General features: G+C 39.4%; 1 protein-coding gene and 1 long non-coding RNA gene across 2 annotated transcripts in view; both read right to left on the reverse strand.

Annotated features, from left to right (window-relative positions):
- LOC121031406 (uncharacterized) overlaps positions 1-13,169 on the reverse strand; it is a 31,393-nt gene extending 18,224 nt beyond the window's left edge. Inside the window, exons 1-2 of the long non-coding RNA XR_005790704.1 lie at positions 13,140-13,169; positions 11,192-11,256 (exon numbers count right to left, since the gene is read on the reverse strand). This is a non-coding gene — a long non-coding RNA (uncharacterized LOC121031406). The remainder of the gene's footprint in view (positions 1-11,191; positions 11,257-13,139) is intronic.
- A 36-nt stretch (positions 13,170-13,205) lies between these two features.
- The window catches only part of RNASE9 (ribonuclease A family member 9 (inactive)), a 67,548-nt gene continuing 66,966 nt past the window's right edge, over positions 13,206-13,787 (reverse strand). The window contains exon 5 of the transcript XR_005790705.1: positions 13,206-13,251. The gene's annotated coding sequence lies outside the window, so the exon portion shown is untranslated. The remainder of the gene's footprint in view (positions 13,252-13,787) is intronic.

The raw sequence follows: 13,787 nt of genomic DNA on the forward strand, positions 1-13,787 counted from the left end.
AGCCGAGATCAAGAGTAGGATGCTTAATTGACTGAGCCACCCAGGCACCCCTTTAATTTCTATTTTGAAGGCTTATTTAATGAGATAATTTACATACAATAAAATTCACACATTTAAAGTGTGCAGCTCAATGGCTTTTAGTATTTTCACACATAAGTGCAATCATCCCCACAGTCCATTTTGGAACATTTTCATCAACTCAAAAGAAAACCTTGTACCTTTTAGTTATTCTGCTCCCAACCCTCCTGAAAACCACTAATCTACTCTCTGCTCTGTAAGATAGAACTATTTTGGGCCTTCATATGAAGGGAATTGTAAATAGGATCATATGGACTTTAACTGGCTTCTTTCTCTTAGTATAATGTTTTCAAGGTTCATCCAAGTTGTAGCATGTATCAGTACTTCATTTATTTTCATAATTGAGTACTATTCCATTGTATGGATACACTACATTTTGCTTATCAAGCGTCTTCAAAGTGCCAACCAACTCAACCAAAATGAATTTACCAGTTTAGATGAGCAAGAAAATAAAAGCAAAAGTCAAGGGAGATGGGTCTGGGAGGAGGACCCAGAAAAGGGTAGTTCTTGAAAACAACTGGTGATGACACTATTGCTCTCTAGAGGGGCCTACAAAATGGACATTTTCCTGCATCTCAGGATAGGTGGCAAAAAACACACACACTTCAAGTTAGGGCTTTCTACCCTGGCCCTGTCATGGTCATCTTTATCAATACCAATAATGTTTATTAATCATATACATTGCATACAACATTGTCTTAAAGCCATAAAATAAACTGCTAATAAGACAAAGAGCTTCCAATCTGAGGGGGAGACAGGATATATGCATTAAAAGCTGAATTAGTTGTGCCTTCTATGCCTACTTTTAGTCTTTTCCTATGTTATATTAACATTTGGAAAATTTTTGAAAAAGGAATAATGTGTGAGAAGTAGCACATGCTAAGTGCCAATGATAAAATATGCTATGGGTATTCAAAGTGAACCAACCTGGGATGGGGAGTAGGAAGGACCGGTGAGACTGAGTTAGACCTTACAGAAAACATTGGTGAAGAGGACATGGCAGAAGTTACTGCATGCAGGCAAATTCGAGAATGTTTGATCATTGAACAGAACAAAATGGTGAAATTAAAGACATTGTGAAAAGGAGCACTGGGAAATAAGGTGGACAAGGCTAGATTGTTCGGGGGTCTCTTTTCAGGCTGAGGAGTAAGAACCTTCTCTAGGCAGTATGACAAGCCATTTAAGGCTTTTTAAGTAGGAATTGATGGGTGAAAATCCTGTTACTATTTTGATGGATTGAAGCCTAACGAGAAGCAGAAAGAGTTGTTCTGATGGTAGAAATACTTTCACCCCAAACTAGCCGTATAGAATAACAGAACCGGTGGTGTTTAGAATTTTTTAATCAGGTTGGAGGCTTTTGCAGTATTTAAAAGAATATGCTGTTATAAAGCAAAATGTAAAGGCAAAAGCGCAAGCAATTTGGAAATGAAAAATACATACACTTAAGTCAAATTAGTAGTTTTCTCCTTTTTCAGATTAAAATTTTGAACACATACTTAAAAACTTACTCAACATAAAATGTGTAAAGTTTTACCTCCATCCTGTCCTTCATCTGCCTTTCCTTCCCCACCCCACTGGTAATGACTTAATAGTTTCTCACACATTCTTCCAGTATCTATAAAAATATTAACAAATACAAATACACGTTATTTTTTTCTCTTCCTCTTATTGTCCACAGAAGTTAATACATTATATGTGTTGTTCTGCATCATGCTATTTTCTTTAATGTCTTAGAGATGTTTTTGCATCATAATTAGTGTGTTTTCTTATTGACTTAGGTAAGTGCTCTCAAGGACACATGTCTATCACCTCAACATTTTTAGAAACAAAGGAAGAATATGGCTTTAATGTTTTTTGCTTTTAGCCAATTCCCAGTCCATTTGTTGGTTGCCTTTAGGAATAGAGACAAAGAGGGGTACCTGTGTGGCTCAGTAGTTGGTTGAGTGTCCAATTCTTAATTTCAACTCAGGTCATGATCTCTGGGTTTGTGAGACAGAGCCCCACACTGGACTCTGAGCTGAGTGTGGAGCCTGCTTAAGAACCTCTCTCTTCTCCCGCCTCTTTCTACCCCTCCTCCCCACTCTCTTTCTCTGTCTCTCTCTCTTTCTTCCCCTCCCCCATAAATAAGTAAATAAGTAAGTAAGTAAGTAAATAAATAAATAAATAAATAAAAGTGTATGGTAGGGATAGACGTTAGGACTTAAAAGAAAATAAAGGAATAGAGATAATACCATTGCTGGACATTAGGACTTTGAAAAAATAAAGGAATAGAGACAAAGAGATAATACCACTGCTGTCCCTTTAAAAGAAGAAGGTGGGAGAGACCACAGTTGTTCTTCCTCTGCTGTGCCCTCTGGTCTAAATCTGATTTGGCTTAGATTTGCATTCATTTTTCCTTTGTAAACATGCATCTGCTTTTCATAACTACTTTGTGTTTCTAAAGGACATCTTTTGAACAAACACTGGCTCTCTGCCTGGTTTTTCTGTTATTGTAAACTTGGACTTTAATGAAAATGGAAAATTTCCAGTCCGTAATCTTTTTTGTCAGAATTTAGGTTTGGAAGAAATCAGATCTGATATTGCTTGGAGTGAATCCTTAGTCTCTGGTTTTCAGGTCAAAACCCTCTACTCTTCTATTTGTTTTTCATTTTCACTTCCGTTCTGAGTTTTTTCATTTTAGGAAATTTATGATCTCTCTTGCCAATCTCTCTTTTTTTCTTGTTTTCTTTCTTTTCTCTCTGTTATTTGTGTTTTTTTTTTTTTTTAATGTTTATTTTTGAGAGAGAGAGAGCTTGAGCAGGGTGGGAGGGGTAGAGAGAGAGGGACACACAATCTGTAGCAGGCTCCAGGCTCAGAGCTCTGGGCTGACAGCCCAGAGGCCCTTAACTCACAAACCCTGAGATCATGACCTGAGCCAAAGTCGGACACTTAAGCAACTGAGACACTCAGGCACCCCTCATATTTTTTAAAATGCCATTTTGCTTGTTGGCTATTTGATTTTTGGCCTTAGTCTTCCTTTTTCCTATTTTATTTGGAACTATTTCTACCTGAGCTCCTGCTATAAAAGATTAGTAGGAATATAGTACTACACTATGTGTAGCCTGATCTGCTCTAGTTCTATCAATGCAAACCATCAAAGGTTGCCTAAGGTCAATTCCAGCTCTCAATATCTCACTGCTCCCCTCCCCCCAATCATAATATACAGTTACCATCATTGTTAGTATCCCACTCAGTCCATCAAACAAAGTATGAAAACAATTTGATTGCTGTCAGGGGATAAAGTCGATACTTGGCACAGTGTTGTTAATATACTTGTTTTGGAGTGGAAATGTTCTCACTCTGGACCCATGGATAGGATGTAAGGGAGCCTGTGAAGCTCCTGAAATGCAAAATTATGTGACTTTCTGAATTTGGGGCCCAGGAGAGGGTAATTTCCTTGGATGCTTACTCTGCCAACTCTTCCTCCTCCTTCATACATGGATAGGAACCACTAGTGCTTAAAAAAACTAGGATAGAGTTATGGTACAAGTAATTTCGGATATTTTCTGCTACTCTGTCATTCTTTTTGACTGTCTGTCTTCTAGAATATTTCCTACCTACTGACACTTCATTTCAAGATAGCTCTATGGCTGGTCTAAAGACTTGTTAGCAGGATTCCCAAGATCTAGGAAACTGATCCCTGTTATGGTTCCAAAATACTCAATTCAGGAATGTTCTCAGACCAGAATCTACTAGCTTGGAGAGTCCAAGAGAGATGCCTTAAAGAAACAAACTGCATTCTGCAGTAGTATTATGTATCATATGACCCTTAGCCACATGAAGTGCCTCCAGCCAAGGAGGGGCTTTGGGCATATTCACACTCACTTATGAGTACAACTAGGCTGGACTGAGAGATACTGCTATATTTTCCATAGAGTCTAATGTGGCCTTCATTTACTTAGAGTTTCAGTGATAATACACCCTTCTGGTAAAGGTATTGGAGTCAAGATGTTTGTAGTCCTGTCTGAGTTGGAAAATATGTTCATCTCTCTGAGTTATTTTGCAACCTTTAGATAAATAATCCTGCTCAGTTTTTATTCGGAGTATGTCTGTGTCAGGTCTCGTCATCAATCTGCACCTAGTATTGACATTTAGCAACATAATGGCCACTCAGATAACCATAGCTTTTACCTGACCACCCTGTATTGCTTTTGTCCATTTTTTCCCCTCCATTTATTTTGAACTTTGTCTTTTTGATAATCAGATGTATTATGCCATACACAGAAATACTGGTATGTGTGTGTGTGTGCATGTGCATGTATGCACGTGTATGCAAAAACCAAAATTATTAACTTATAAACTGTTGCCTGCCCATTGAAGCCTTGAAGAAGCTTGAAGCTTTTCAGTGTCTCAGACAGGCATTCATCAAGTGTATTTTTCTGGGCTGCTTGGCAAGAAAAAGAGGAACACATGAGGAGGGTATGTTTATTCACTAACTTAATAAATGTCCCAGGGATTAGAGAACAGAGAAGAACGAGAAAATACTCCTGCCTTCATGGAGTTTACCTTAAATTGGAGGAGTCAATTTGCAAATAAATACAAATGTAAAAAAATCTAAGGTAATGGTAAATGTTAAGAAAAAATAAAGTGAAGGAATGGATAGTAATAGAGGAAGGAAAGGCAAGTTAAAACTACAATCAGATGCCATTTCAAGTCACCAGATGTCTATAATAGATAAGGCAGACATCAAAAATGTTGGCAAGGATACAGAGAAACAAGAACCCTCATGCATCGCTCATGGGAATGTAAAATAGTATTGCCACTTTAATATTTGGCAGTTTCTCAAAAAGTTAAGCATAATCCTACCATACGACCCAGCGATTTCACTTCTAGGTATCTACCAAAGAGAAATAAAAACATATCCACAGAGAGGCGCCCTGGCTGGCTCAGTCAGTAGAGCATGTGACTCATAATCTTGGGATTGTGAGTTTGAGCTCTATGTTGAGTGTAGAGATTACTTAAAAATAAAATATTTAAAATAATAAAAAAACATAAACACATAAAGACTTACACACAAATGTTCACAGCAACATTACTCATAATAACCAGAAAACAAAAAACTGGTGAACAAAATATATGGAATATGTTCAGCAATAAAAGGAAACAAACTACTGACACATGTTATGTCATGGATGAATCTCAAAACATGCTGACTAAAATAATTCAGATACAAAAAAAAAAAAAAAGAACCTTTACTCTTATTCTACTTATATGAAATGTCCAAAAGAGACAGACTTATAGAGTCTGAAAGTAGATTAGTAGTTTCTTGGGGCTCAGGGTGGAAATGAAAATTAAATGGGCATAAAGGATCTTATTCAGGGGTGAAAATGTTCCGAAACTAATTTATGGTGATGGTTGCATCACTGAGTAAAGTTACGAAAAGTCATTGAACTACACACTTGAAAAGGGTGAATTTTATGATATGTAAAATATGCCTCAGTAAGGTTATTAAAAAAAAAAAGTAATAAAGGGGAGAACAATTTCAAGTGGATTAGTGCAGGGAAGTCCTCCCTGAAGAGCTGTCATGTGACCAGAGGCCTGAATAAATGAGGGGATGAGCAATGCAATGATTAGGGAAGAGTGTAGACGCAGAAGGTACAGTTAGCATCAAGGTTCTAGGAGGACTTAGCAATTTAGGAGCAGCAAGAAGGCCATGGCATTAGAGTGGAGTGAACAATGGGATTGTGGGAGATAAGGCTGAAGATGTAGGCAGGTGCTCCTGCTGCAATGATTGTATATCCATGTGCGTCCATTTCTGCTTGACCTGCTGTAGGATGGGAGCTGAGGAGCTGGGGTGCTAGGTCAGGAAGACTAGGGAGCTGTGACTGATCCCAGACAAAAGTGGAAGCAATTGGCTGCTTCATCCGGCAGGGAAGGGCAACCTTTTGTGTCAGCAATTGAGAAATCTTCAGCAGCACACCAGGAGAAATTCATCAGGGACTGACTCAGAGGCATAGGTGGGGAAAGCGTTATACAGGAACTTTGGGGAAGGACTGGTTTATGGATGGAAGCTTTGCACAGAGGTGTAGTCAGTGGTGAAAGAAGCCATTTGTTCCAGGAGAGAAATTTAGATGGAGTATGTTTTGTGTGGGCAGTAGCTTATGAGGGAAGTGTTTGTGGGGAGGAAGGTTATGGAACTAGTGATACGCATGGGAGCACAGGCAAGAAATATGGTATGTAGGGAGCTTGCTTGGCTGGCTCTGGGTTTGGGGCAACAGAGCAGGGAGTTTGGTGAGAGAGGCCACTGGGGCAGAAGGAAGAGTCCTTGCTGTGGCCTTTAAAAATAGATATGTAGCTTTAAAATAAATTTATTTTATTGTTTTAATCTTTATTTTATTATTAAAAATAAATTTTAAATAAGAATAAATAGAATAAAAGTCTTACATGATTACAAAAACAATACATATTAATGTAGACTAGTTGGACGATACAAAAAAACCACAACAAGAAAAAGGGCAAAAAAAGAATGCCTCAGTCAAGATAGGCACTATTACGGGTTTGGTGTACAAAGGATTTGACATATTTTTTGGAAATTTTAACGTCCACTTTGTCCCCAACCTTTTACTTTGAAAATCTTGAAGACTGTAGAGAAGTCAAAAGAATAATGTGATAAACACTAGCGTGCCTTCCACCATCAATTTTTAGTATTGTACCACATACACACTTCTTTTTTTTCCTGAGCCATTTGAAAGTAAGATGTTGCAGATATCACATCAGTTCACTTCTTTCCCCCCCGCCGAAGTTTATTTTTGAAAGAGAGAGAGAGCTTGTGCAAGTCAGGGAGGGGAAGAGAGAGAGGGAGACAGAGGATCTGAAGAGGGCTCTGTGCTGACAGCAGCAAGCCCAGTGCAGAACTTGAATTCACAAACTGTGAGATCATGACCTGAGCCAAAGTTGAACGCTTAACTGACTGAGCCACCCAGGCGCCCTCCATCAGTTCATTTTTAAATACCTTGGCATGAGTTTCTTCTTTCTTTCTTTCTTTTTCTTTCTTTCTTTCTTTCTTTCTTTCTTTCTTTCTTTCTTTCTTTCTTTCTTTCATGTTTAATTTATTTTTGAGAGAGAGAGGGAGAGAGAGAGAGAGAGAGAGAGAGAGCACGAGTGGGGGAGGGGCAGAGAGAGACAGAGTCACAGAATCCAAAGCAGGTTCCAGGCTCTAAGCTGTCAGCACAGAGTCTGACGCTGGGCTCAAACTCAAGGACCATGAGATCATGACCTGAGCTGAAGTCTGGCACTAAGCCACCCAGGCACCCATTCTCCTACATAGTAACAGTATCTCAGCTGAGAAGATCAATATGAATTCAGGAAGATCTGAATGTCTTACTTATCAATATGTCTTACTACAGATTGTAAATGTTTTCCCTTTTCTTACTTGTCTTATCTTTGAAGGCAGAACTTCAATCACTTACCTGGCTGGCTAAGCCAAAGCAACCGTATGCTAGGGGAGGAAAGAAAGAGACTCTCTAAGAGCATAGAAACTGGGAAGACTGTCAGAAGTCCAGGAGTCTAGGATGCTTCCTTTCCCCTGAGCTCATCTTCCAGGCTGTGGGCTAGAGCTTTGCTTTGGGATCTCTCCCTCTTTTTCTCATTCTCTCTTCCCTCATTTCATCTCTGCTTCACCAAATCTTACTGAGTACCTCTTCTATGCTAATTCTGCACCAATGTCTGCCGACCCAAGTGAACTTGATCTCTAATTTCAAGAAAGTACAGAAAAGGCAGAGTTTCTCTTTGGTGCATGGTTTCTGTCCTGGGCTTTGTAATTTGCCATATAACAGCATCATGCCTATAGGACTGGCTTGTCCATCTGGGGACCTTACCAGGGTGTAGTGGCTTCCCATGGAAAAAGCCTCTGCTCCTTGGACCACTAGTTGCCCCAACAATCATTATCACTTGACCAGGGCACCAGAGATAGTTTCATGCAGAGAAAGCAAGCCCCTTTACTCTGAAGTTTTAGTTTTATTGTTTTCCCATGGGATGATTCTTTGCACTGGGAAAGTATCTCATTTGCAGATTGAGGGGCACCTGTGTTTACTTTCTTGACCTAGGATCCTTCTTTTCTTTCTTTCTCTTTCTTCTTCCTTTCTTTCCTTCTTTCATACCATTGTTGACTGTCTTTTGTCCTTTCAAGATTGTTTTCTTACATGAAGGATTGTAAATATTGAGGTCTGTGAGCTAATTTTAACATTTTAGAAATCTTTATGAAAACCACAAGTTTACTGTAAATAAGCCTATGACATGCTAACTAAAACTAAGTTTATTTGAATTGTATCAACCCATTGAGACAACCCTGGTTATCTCCTTCTTATTAAAAACTCTGGTAAGTTTTTTTCATTAATATAAATTAGAAAATTAAATTGTGATTCATAAATATAATAGCAAAATCTCAAAACTAAAAATGTTTTGTACTGTCTGCGAATTACATCATGTCAGATCAGCATTTGGTAAATAGTAACCACCATTTGTAAAATCAAACTCCTAATCTACCCAAACTCCTAATCTGTCAATGGGATGGACTAAGAACCCACAGACTCCAGCTTTTGGGGACCAAAATGCAGGCTTAGGCAAGTATAGTGACTTTAGCATCCTCACAACTAAAGTTTAATCCATAAAGCTGTATTCTTCCTCTTTCCTTTTCCCTAAATTTGAGTTGTGTTATCATTCATTGTAGATAGTTTTGCAAGCTGTCTTTAATCTTTTCTTGAAGCAAGGTAAAGTATAAAAGGATACAAACCAACAAGCGTGCAGATATATTGTAAGAAGGAGATTGGGGGGAGCTTGGAGATTAGAAAGAGAAATTCTACATTTGGGGAATTGCTTCTCTATAAGCCACATCTCAGGGTTAAGATGCTGGTTTAGTGCTTAATTTGGAGTCAGAAATGTTTCCTTATCCTCATCCTGGCCTGACTGAACCCCAAAACTGCTCACCACTCCTGCTTACTCAGCAAATATCCGTTCACTATTTGATCTCTCTCTTAAGTCATCGGTGGTTTATTTCCCACTGTATGTATTTTTCAGTGCAGCTCTTGTTTATAGTTTTATTTTGGGAGTGGTTCGTATGAGTCAATCCTGTGAGATGGAAAAGCCCCAGACGTACAGACAAAATCATGTGTGGATGTGTGAGTTGAGGACAGGACCCAAGGGGGCTCGGGTAATTGTACTGCTTCCACCTCCGGAAGTCCTTTCTGGTGGCCATCCAGCCTTTCCGGTGGCCATCCAGCCTTTCCGGATGCCTTTGTTATCTAATCTCGGTCTAAGCAGGAGAAATAATTGCAATTTAATGTTACAATGCTACATGTTATAATATTACTTGTAGGAACTCAAAACGGCTGGGAATAATAAATTGTCCTTGTGATTAAAAGATTAGAAGCCACCAGTTTAGCTGGTATGTCTTCTTTTGACTTCAGAGGCTTTTTGCTAATTGAGTTAAATGGGGTTCCACTAAAGCTTGTTTGACAACTACCTCAGGTTGAAATATCACATGATGACAATTGTTGAAAGTTTGGTTCTTTCTCTGTGAAGTTCATTCTTTCAGTATTTTGTGGACATGCTAAAAGAGTTGTTATTACCTATCAACCATTTCACAAGTGGTTAATTTCCACTCCAGAAGACACACACACACACACACACACACACACACACACTCACACATTTCTTTATTAGTGCTCTTTCCTTCTCACTCCCAGTGTCTAGTACCATCATGCACCTCAGGGATTGTCAAGAATCCCCCCAACCTGACAGTCTATTTCCATACTTGGCTTCCTAGAGCAGAGATTTTTAATTTTTTTAAATGTTTATTTATTTTTGAGAAAGAGAGAGACAGAGCACGAGCAAGGAAGGAGCAGAGAGAGGGGGAGACACAGAATCCAAAGCAGGCTCTAGGCTCTGAGCTGTCAGTACAGAGCCTGACGTGGGGTTTGAATTCATGACCTGTGAGATCATGACCTGAGCCAAAGTCGGACACTCAACTGACTAAGCCACCCAGGTGCCCTAAGAACAGAGATTTTTAGTCATACTGGTCTGAGTTCAAATGCTGCCCTTGTCACTTAGTCATTTTACTGAAAGTTCCTAAAGCCTTCTTTCCACATTTATAAAATGGAGCTATAGTATCATTTACCTCACAGTGCTAGATGAGAAAATGTAAATAGAGCGCTTGACACAATTCTCTGGTACTTAGCACCTCATATGCTAGCTATTATTTCTCAGAGACAACGCATTTTGTTACAAGGAATCACACTAAGTTGATATTGACTGCAAGCCCAATTGAATGTGTCAAGCATTTTGGGAGTAATTTTGTTTAAAAAAAAAAGGCAGGGGAAGGAGATGAATGTTAAAGAAATGAATCTCAAACAGTGGAATCTTACACAGTATGACAAGCTAGTAGGAGAGAATTTTGTTGGAATGTAATGGAAAGAAATCTCAAGAGTCATAAGGTGTCATGAGGTGAGTTTTACCCTGTGTTTCCCAATAACTGGCCCCACATGCAGCCATGTTGACCTGAAGATAATCTGAAAGAGCATTTGTAGTCTAACACAAATGAACAATGCTCATTTTTTTGTCCAGCTTCCTCTCTCCTGGGGCCAGATTGACTACATTTGATCCTGATTTCCTCCAGTGTCACTGTTGGGGGAGGGAATGACAAACAGAGGGCACAGTGCTTCCCACTTTCTTGGTGTCTCTTCTCTGGTCTCCAGCATTGATTCAGACATATGTACCCCCCTCTTCTGCCCCCTCTTAAGCCCTGAGAACATTCCATTCCCATTCTACTCATGGCAATATCTGGCTGCTGCCCAGTCTCAGATCTGGCGTGGCTCAGCTGAAAGACCAGTGTGTGGGAGGTTTGCCAGCATTCAGTGCTGAAATAATCTACTTGAGCACTTCCCTCCCTATGCTCACTCTTCCAGGAAACCTCTGGTGTTCTGCAAATGTCCCAGGAGTGGATAGCCAGAAGAGGAAGGCAAAAGTGGGTCAGGGAGTGGTTTGAATTAGTGGATGCAAAAATCCAAAAACAAAACCAAGAAACTGCCCGAACTCACTCATCCCTCATTTCCATTTCTCACAGAGCCCTCAGACTTACTTTGTGTAATTTTCTTCTCCTCCAAGGCGATTTTTAAAAACTTTTTAGTGTGGAAAACTTCAAACCTGCATTGAAGTGGGAGAGAAGGGTATAATTAATCCCCAAGTGCCCACCACCTGCAACTCAACGATAATCAACATTTTGCCCATCTTGTTTCATCTCTCCTCCCTATTTTATTATTTTTACTTATGTGTTCATTTATTCCGGGAGTATTTTTGAAGCTAATTATGAGTTTATTTTTAATGGATGCTACCCCTCCCCCAAGTTACAGCTGGAAGTGGGCAGAGGACACCATACTTGGTGGGCTCAGGCCCCTGCCCTACCTCCCCAACCCTCCATCACTGCCTCGTGGGCGGAATCAGGCACAAATACAATTCCATAACCTGATTTTTATTCTTCCAATAAATAATGTTGACTACCTTCTTCATGCCAAACACTGTGCTAGGCACTGAGGGTAAGAGAGAAGTTAAGAAACTCTCAGTTCAGTGGGAAAGAAAAAAAGTAAGGGGCAATACTGTTGGTTTCGTCTGATTATTTATACACTTGCAGAAAGAGTGTTCATTTACCACATAGGTCTTCTTAATCTGCTTTGTAAATCTAGAGCCATACTATTATTGACTAGGCCACAAAATTTACTTTTTTCTGGAAGTTTCCTTCAGAATCTCAGATTGGACTTTTAAAAGCCTCTACTGTTTGCTACCTTCGGTTTAGAAAAACCAAGCCCAAGAAACCCTTTCCACTAGGTTTCACCCATTGTACCCATAAATTTGGGTGAATTCCTTTCTTCTCAAGGTCCCCACAATTTCCTAAAGTTCCTGGCCTGACAAGAAGAGATCTTCCTCATCTACTGCAAAACTGGGACCCTGTAAACCAGGTACTACACAAGTTTTCCTGAGATGACTTTGTAGACATTAGTTCATCATACTGGATTAAACAAGGATCATTCTCAAAAATGACATCTGGGCAAGAACTTGGTTGCATAACTGATTTTTCTATTATATTTTGGTAAAAAGGAGGACAAATTCTTAAAAAAAAATTTTTTTTTTAATGTTTACTTATTTTTGAGAGAGAGAGAGAGAGAGTGTACAAGTGGGAGACAGGCAGAGAGAGAGGGAGACACAGAATCCAAAGCAGGCTTCAGGCTCTAAGCTGTCAACACAGAGCCCTACCTGGGGCTTGAACACATGAACTGTGAGTTCATGACCTGAGCTGAAGTAGGATGCTTACCCAACTGAGTCCCAGAAAAGGAGGACAAATTTTTACTGGACTTATGCAAATAACTATACTGCCATGAGAAGTAAGGAGACCTGGTAAAATACTTACGTACTAAAAAAAGGTAAGGAGACTTCCTGAATTCTTGGCAGTGGTGCGTGAGTCAGTAAGAATCAGATATCATTTAAGAATGTTTGTTTCAGTTTTAAAAAGTAGAATCTAGTAACTTGTTATAGATTATAGAGAGTTTAAGAAGAAAGAAAAAAGCCTTATTTTGATATTCAAAATAGAACATCAAAACAACATCAACACTGAAGTAGAACATTAAGACAGTATTCTAAACAGGGCTGCTTGGGTGGCTCAAGTTGGTTAAGCGTCTGACTTCGGCACAGGTCATGATCTCACAGTTTGTGAGTTTGAGTCCCGCATCAGGCTCTGGCTGGTGGTGCAGAGTCTGTTTGGGATTCTGTTTCCCTCTCTCCCTCTCCCCCTTCCTTGTGTGCATTCTCTCTTTCTCCTTCTCAAAAATAACAACAACAAAAAAGCTTTAAAACAATATTTTGCTATCAAACTCAACACCCCAAAAACAATCCAGTGAAGAAATGGGCAAAAGACATGAATAGACACATCTCCAAAGAGGACATCCAGATGGCCAACCGACACATGAAAAAATGCTCAATATCACTCATCATCTGGGAAATACAAATCAAAACCACAATGAGATACCACCTCATACCTGTTAAAATGGCTAACATCAACAACTCAGGCAACAACAGATGTTGGTGAGGATGTGGAGAAAGAGGATCTCTTTTGCACTGCTGGTGGGAATGCAAACTGGTGCAGGCATTCTGGAAAACAGTATGGAAGTTCCTCAAAAAATTAAAAATAGAACAACCTTACGACCCAGCAATTGCACTACTAGGCATTTATCCACAGGATACAGGTGTGTTGTTTCGAAGGGACACATGCACCCCAATGTTTATAGCAGCACTATCAACAATAGCCAATGTATGGAAAGAGCCCAAATGTCCATCTTGGATGAATGAATAAAGAAGATGTGGTATATATATACAATGGAGTATTACTCGGCAATCAAAAAGAATGAAATCTTGCCATTTGCAACTACGTGGATGGAACTAGAGGGTATTATGCTAAGTGAAATTAATCAGTCAGAGAAAGACAAATACCATATGACTTCACTCATATGAGGAATTTAAAAAACAAAACAGATGAACATAAGGGAAGGGAAGTAAAAATAATATAAAAACAGGGAGGGGGACAAAACATAAGAGACTCTTAAATATGGAGAACAAACAGAGGTTTGCTGGGGGGGTTGTGGGAGGTGGGATGGGCTAAATGGGTAAGTGGCTTAAGGAATCTACTC

The sequence above is a fragment of the Herpailurus yagouaroundi genome, unplaced genomic scaffold (genome assembly GCF_014898765.1).
Source record: "Herpailurus yagouaroundi ecotype Mexico unplaced genomic scaffold, PumYag 141, whole genome shotgun sequence".
NCBI classification, from domain to species: Eukaryota; Metazoa; Chordata; class Mammalia; order Carnivora; family Felidae; genus Herpailurus; species Herpailurus yagouaroundi.